This window comes from Palaemon carinicauda, chromosome 23 (assembly GCF_036898095.1).
Source record: "Palaemon carinicauda isolate YSFRI2023 chromosome 23, ASM3689809v2, whole genome shotgun sequence".
In the NCBI taxonomy this organism is placed as follows: Eukaryota; Metazoa; Arthropoda; class Malacostraca; order Decapoda; family Palaemonidae; genus Palaemon; species Palaemon carinicauda.
The window spans coordinates 75,697,724-75,705,969 of record NC_090747.1 but is presented as its reverse complement, the minus strand read 5'-3'; positions in this window follow the sequence as shown (position 1 = coordinate 75,705,969).

Genomic DNA, 8,246 nt, shown 5'->3' with positions numbered 1-8,246 from the left:
ATATATATATATATATATATATATATATATATATATATGAGAGAGAGAGAGAGAGAGAGAGAGAGAGAGAGAGAGAGAGAGAGAGAGAGAGAGAGAGAGAGAGAGAGATTTAAAAAGAATTCTGTATTTCTAAAATAAATCTAATGAGATGATTACGTCACAATATTCTAAGACCTTTATCATAGTTTGTAGTTAGGAACGTAGTCTACCAGAAAACAATACAAGCGAATATCAAATCTAATTATAAGGGCTTGTATCAGCAGTACATGAGGATAAGTCTTTTATTGTTATTAAGATCTATAGTTTTTATCAGATAAGGTTCTCAAAACCTGACTGATTAACAAAGAAGATTTAATTGCTTTTAAAAGCTCTGATAAAGATTTAAACGGTACATGAAATAAAGAGTAAATGCTTAAGGTAATCTGGATAGGTTTATGCTATACTTAATACTGAATAGGTATAAAAAAAACTACTCATAATTGTTCGATATAAACATTATATATAACTTTCGACACAAATTTTAAAACTTTCGAAACACATTATATAATTAACAAAGTCTTTATGAGTATGGTCATACACTATATAATTCGACAAAGATTGAATCAGTGGCCTTAGCTCAATTTTCACTACAAAATTCCCGTTTCTTTATTTTCCTTTACATCTTAATCCTTTATTTTCGTTATTTCCTTCAACCTAGTTTCAATAATTACTCAATCTAGAATCCCCATTTTCTCAGTACAATTTTCCCTTTTCGTTAACAGATCCAGGACCCACTATGATGGATCTAAGAATTCCTATTTCAAATTAGATTTTCCAATATATCCTGAACCACTTTTCCAATTTTCCCCTCTTTCAGGTCATGGAATTGGTCTCTAGATATTGCGAAAGAACCAGGGGAAGGAAGAGAAGGCGATGGATTGACGGAATAAGAAAATTTGCAGGTATAAACTAGCATAAAAAGACCATAAATAAACGCCAGTGAAAAGACATGTCTGAGGCCTTTGTTTTCCAGTGGACTAGAATCGGGTGATGATGATGATATATATATATATATATATATATATATATATATATATATATATATATATATATATATATATATATATATATATATATATATAGATATATATATATATATATATATATATATATATATATATATATATGTTTGTGTGTGTGTGTGTGTGTGTATTGTGTGTGTTTGTAGGTGTGCATATATATATATGTCCACTAATATGAAAGCAATGGATAACAAACTCCTAAAACTAATGAATGTGTAAACGAAAAGAAAGTTTTAAAAGGAAAAGACAAAATTGGCCAGCCAACCAAAGACGCCACAAGCCAGAGAAAGAAGATCAAGAAAGGGCATCGCCAAATTTCCTTGGGGAAATATATTGAAAAACCGAGTTATTTCCACTGGTCTTTGTGGGAACCGGATGATGACGGCAGCTAAGGTAAAAGCAGTTATTATATCGGTGGGAAATTTCGCCATTGGTATTGTGGCATCAGGGGGGGGGGAGTTGATTGGGGGATAGGGGGTTCCAGGACAAATTTCTATTTCCGTGTTGCATTCAAGTCGGATAAAAGAGGAGGGTCAAAATGAAAAAAAAAAGAAAAAAACTTGTTGAATTTACAGCAAATCTATAAGTCCACAGTAAGAGGTCATATAGTGGGTCTCAGTGAGTAAAAATGTTTGCATAAATGAGGGAAGAATTTGCGTCATTGATTTCTTTCCCATTCAGAAAGTAAGATTTGGCAAAAGAGATTTGTTGAATAGAGAACTTTTTTTCTAATGATATTCATATTTAAATGTAAAATAAATCTAAAATATTGGTAAAGCCTAGAAATGATTTAATGCTGTTTAAAAAATACTAATGCATTTACTTATCACAGTTTTATGTCAATCTTGAAGGTATATTTCTACCCAGTAAATCAAAATAATGCACAAAAGGATTCGTCCGATTTTTACCAACGACGAACTAAAAATTATCAGTGAAATTGAATGCTCAAAAAGAAAAAAAAAATCGTGAGAAATACATCATTCGGTGCAATCAATTCTATAAAGAATAAAATTTTATAAAACTTATCAACGCATAACAGTAAAGTATGATATAAAGAATTAAATCATTGAAATAGGTCACTGTTTTGATTCACAGATAGAGATTATTACATTTTGGACAGGAAGGATTAAGATATATATATATATATATATATATATATATATATATATATATATATATATATATATATATAGCCTATATATATATATATATATATATATATATATATATATATATACACATATGTATATATACATATATATATACATACATACATTTATGTATCTATATATACATATATATACATATATATGTATATATATAAATACATATATATATATATACATATATATACATATATATACATATATATATATATACACACACACACACACACATATATATATATATATATATATATATATATATATATATATATATATATATATATATATTTATATACCGTGGGTGTGTTTGTGTGGTGCGTGTGTGTTTCCACAGACATTGGGTGGCTCCAGAACAAAATTATAAATTCACTGCCATATATCTCCAACTACTAAATCGTACATGAAGGCTAATGTAGCATAACTTCCACAATATCGATTGCTTCATACATCTATGTCGAAGTAGACTAAGGCACTGCAGGTCTTTACAGGTCTTTATTCAACGGTGTGATTGCTAGTTGAAGAATCTTTTTATTAACCCCATATGCATAATCATTATTATTATCAATTCTAGCTAAGGTACAACCCTAGTTGGGAAAGAAGAGATAATAACCAAGATAGAATAGTGTCCCTGAGCGTACCTTCAAACGAGAGATCTCTAACTCAAGACTGTCGATGACCATGGTACGGAGGCTATGGCATTACCCAAGACTAGAGAACAATGGTTTGATTTTGGAGTGTCATTCTAAAAGATCTCCTTTTCATAGCTAAAGAGACTCTTCTACCCTTATCAAGTGAAAAGTAGCCAATGAACAATTGCAATACAGTACTTAACTTTTCGGTTATCTTAGTGTTGTCAGGTGTATGAGGATAGTGGAGAATGAATGAAAAATAGGCCACAGTATTTGGTGTAGGCAATGGAAAAAAGAGCCGTAACCAAAAGGGGATCCAATCCCTTACAATTTGGTCAGTTAAAGGACCCAATCTCTAGCGCTAGTATCTCAACGGGCAGCTGGTGCCTTGGCCAACCTGTTACTATAGGAAGTGAACAATGTTGGAAAAGTGAACCCAATGATTATCCAGAAAGATATAATATCCAAATGCTCTCTCTCTCTCTCTCTCTCTCTCTCCTCTCTCTCTCTCTCTCTCTCTCTCTCTCTCTCTCGATATAATTTGCATGAGACAAACGACGCCATATTGTGTACATTAACCTGATGGATGCATCATGTTGCCAGACATTATTCATGCAAGGGGTATCATGCAAAGCCCATTGCGTTTTCGTAAGTTCTTGGTAAATGCGTAATTTTTCAGTCGTGCCTGATATTTGTGCTGTTTTTTTTTTTTTTTTTTTTTTTCTTTTTTTTGCATTCTGGCGTGGTGGCAATTAAAGTATAATAATAATAATAATAATGTCCATATTATTAATGATAATAATGATTATTATTAATATTATTATTATTATTATTATTATTATCATTATTGTTACTATTATTATGTTCAAAGACTTCAGGATAAAGCCCAAAAAAACTCCCTTATTGTTGTTGCTATCTTTATTATCATTATTATCATAATTATCATAAAACTAAAACTTTTGTTATGAATGAAGCAAAGAGAACCTCCAACTTCCCGAGGAACTACCAGAAGCAAAGAATGTAAGTGAATGACCCTATTCGAGAGTGCATCTCAAACAAAATTAGAATCTCGAGTGGAAGTCAAGTCATTGCAAACAAGATAAGGAAGAAGTTTGTAATAAGAACTCCAGGAGATGAGAGGTTTCTTATTTCCGGATGTGGAAACACTATACCTAAAACTGAGCAAAAATAATCAATGTTTTAGATATAATAAAAGGAATATATATAAATATTTGAAAATGAATGAAATAATCGTAAGGGGAAAACTAAAAGGGAAATCATTAAAGAATAGAAATGGTATCAAAGTTTGAGACAACGAGAATCCTAAAAAAGTAAGAAAAAGGATCGAGAAAAAAACATATTAATATATATGCGACAAATTCTGAATAAGAAGTAGTAATGAAAGAATGGACTAATGAAACCCAAAATAAAAGTAAAATTCACTTTATAAGTTTAAAGACAAAAGTAAAAATCAACCAAACGGTAATCTGAAAATTTTTAAAAGGAGGAAAGCGTAGAAAAAGAACGTAATATTTTAAAATGAGAGAAAAATTCGTAATAATCTAAAGAAAAAGAAGCCATCACAAAAAATAGTAAAAATAAAAATATCATAATCATAATACAGATAACGCAATATAGATAGTTTTCCTTTCTGAAATTGATATGAACAAACATTCATAATTCTCATGACAACTTCATTCCTGGTTGGAACTATAACAATATCATGTCCATATGTAGTTTACTTACGATTTCAATTAACTTTACAGAATGAATATACCCTGATCTGAAATTGGAGACGGTACGTATCGTCCTTGGGGTTTGGACATAATATCTCAGCCCACATTAAGCCTATTTTGTCGTCATTTTTTACGGTACAGTTAACAGTGAAAACCGCTCATGAATGGCAGAGGCAAGGGACAGTGAAAGTGCCCTGGTTAGCAGGACAATGCCCTAGACACTGACCATATGTGTACACATATGTATATATATGTATGCCTATGTGTGTGATCAGCACCCAAGCCCCCTCTCAATCCAAGCTACGACCAGGGAGGATCAGGCAATGGCTGCTGATATCTCAGCAGGTAAACCTGAAGGCTCCCCAAAACCCCTCTTCCTTAGTTCATAAGGATAGTGAGGTTGCAGGCACTACAAGGAATTATCAAACTTGAGTGGGATTCGAATCCCAGTCTAGCAAATCTCCAGGCAGGGACGTTTCCAATAGGCCACCACAACCCCAAATAAATTACTGAGAATTTCAGAGAACAAAGCTATTGGAATAAAATCCATAAGAGATTCGAAAATAGAATAAGAATAGAAGAGGCCACAAAACCAGAATGAAGGTCCCGAGAGGAATCGTAAACATGGCAAAGCATTTACCGCTGAGCAGAGAGAAATTCTATCGCCCAATAAAACGTAGCGGAGTCTACATATTGGCAATACAACTGCAATACAATTCCCCCTCGATAAAAAGAAAGAAATAAATAGGACAGGAAATAGAAATGAAAAAAGAAATGAACGTAATAAAAAAATAGTTTCCGAAAATTGGGTTTCCCGTCTCCCTGCCAAGTCTTACATTCAACCGTATCGATATCGGTTTCTTCCTTCATTTTATATCCAGAGGTTTATGGATTTCATTGTCTATCTGTCCATTTATTTACACACACACACACACACACACACACACACACATATATATATATATATATGTGTGTATATATATATATATATATATATATATACATACATATATATATATATACAATATATATATACATACATATACATATATACACATATACATATACATACATATACATATATATACATATACATATATATATATATATATATTCATATACATATACATACACACACACACATATATATATATATATATATATATATATATATATATATATATATATATATACATATATATATATATATATATATATATATATATATATATATATATATATATATATATATTACGACTAGCGAATTACTTAAATTCCCGAGATCCAAAACTCACCTGCTTTTATTACATAATTTGATACACCATAGAAATACTATGAGGTCTGAGAATAATACGCAACTGCCACACAATAATATAAATGAACACTGAATATCTGAAAGGTCTCTTTACTTTACACTCAAAAGCAAAACTGGGTGATTACTTTACTTATAACAGGAACTTTTCTTAAATCAACCTCTTACTTCGATTTTTAGTCAGGGGATACGAGCAAAGTACTGAGAAAAAATATTGGTGATCGAAATAACACACACTTTACAAAAATAAATATAGCATATAAAAAGTTAACAATTCAAAATTAACACCAAAATTAAATCAATCAAAATATTAAATCTGATCTAAACCTTAGACTAAGACAAAGAAATTATACTCTATAAAAAATTATACAATCACTTGTTTCACTGGGAATTATTTTATGAAAATATTTAATTTTAACAATTAACGAATAAATGGCACTATAACACTTATAGAATATAAATCAGATTTACACTTACATATACTTAACTGATACTCTCACGTCCTTTGGGTCACAGAAGATTGCCAAACTGTAAAGCAAAAATAAATACACTTCACTGTTTTACCAAAATCTCACAGGGCCAGTTACAAAAATTTATACTATAAAATGTACTTCCATTAACACACCTCACTTTGATTTAATCACCCAATAATATCACCAACGTTTGAACAACACTATACACGATATACGTTGGACAGAAATCATTATTCGCGTTTGAGAGGAAAACACTATTCACACTTGAGAGGAGTTATGTAGTGGCTGGAGAAAGGGCTGGCAGACATTGGCTCTTTCAAAGGGATAGGCTGGATCTCTTTTGCTTCCTATGCATTGCTAGGCTCTATATATATAATAACTTAATTCATCTAGGAATTTCTAGTAAATCATTCTCGTAGCGTGGGGGCATGGCTCTAGCGGCGTAAGGTTGCCAACTTAGCAATTTGAAGAAGGGGTACTAACATTGCTTGCAAGGCAATTCTCTCTCTCAGCTAACTCTGCCCACCTCCTCTAGCAACATTAAAAAAAAGGAAATTTTCTAGTCGAGAACCTTCAAGCACCTTCCAACTAACGTGGAAACATGATGCAATCCTTAAAGTGTACGTCATACAGCATACCTTTTAGAAAAATTACATAAGACTTCGTAACAAAAGTATGGGAAATGAAATTTAATTCTTTAAAATTACATAGGTTTTCATATATGGAACTGAATGAAAATACAATTAAATAAATGACGACAGTCTTATGTAACGTATATGCATTACTTAATCCTACGTGACTGGAACTCACATTACGAGCTGGCTATACATATCTTGAATACACAAATAAAATTTGTGAATAAAATATTCGACTCCCATGAAGACCAGCTTCGTAAGAATATATATATATATATATATATATATATATATATATATATATATATATATATATATATATATACTTATGTATTAGACAAGTCAAAATGACGTCACACATGCAACCACGCACCACACAGATTCAATACTTATCACCCCTTCCCCCTTTCCTAATTACTTCTTGGGGTACCCTTCTCACTAGGGTACTACTACTCCTTCTCCCCCTTGCCCAAAGGACAAGGAGAGACTGAGTATTCATAAGTTTGGCAATGCCACTCAGCATTACAGAAAATATAATACACACACACACACACACACACATATATATATATATATATATATATATATATATATATATATATATATATATATATATATATATATGTATATAAGTTAAAAGGAGGAGATCACAGAATGGTGAGAAGCAAAGTGAGCGAAAGCTGAATTTTAAGAAAGAACGTAAACACTCCTGTAATAAAAGAAAAATATGATGAGTTCAATTTAGCAATACAAAATAGGTAATCCCAGCTACATGATGAAATAGAAGCAAGTAAAGAGGAAATTAACAGTAATCTAACAAAATTTGTATTGAAATCAGCACAAGAGATAGGCGGAGTTCCTAAACTATCTGAAAACACCTAAAACCTAATAAAGGAGATGATTGGAAATGTAGGAATTAATATCAATGGGGAATACCTTAACAACTTGAGAGTTGCAGATGACATAATTGTGCTTAGTGAATCATGGAAGGAATTACAATCGATGATAGATTTGAATACAGAAAGAAGAAATATAGGACTGAAAATGAATATGAGTAAAACTAAGATAATGTTCAATGAAAATGCTGACAACAAATAAAATTTATGGGCGAGCCTCTGGAGATTGTAAATGATTGATTGATTTAAAGTTTTCAGGCATCCTGACATCTAAGGTCATTGACGCCGGAGGAGATTGTTAATGAATTTATATAATTAGGACAGACAATAAGTGCTTC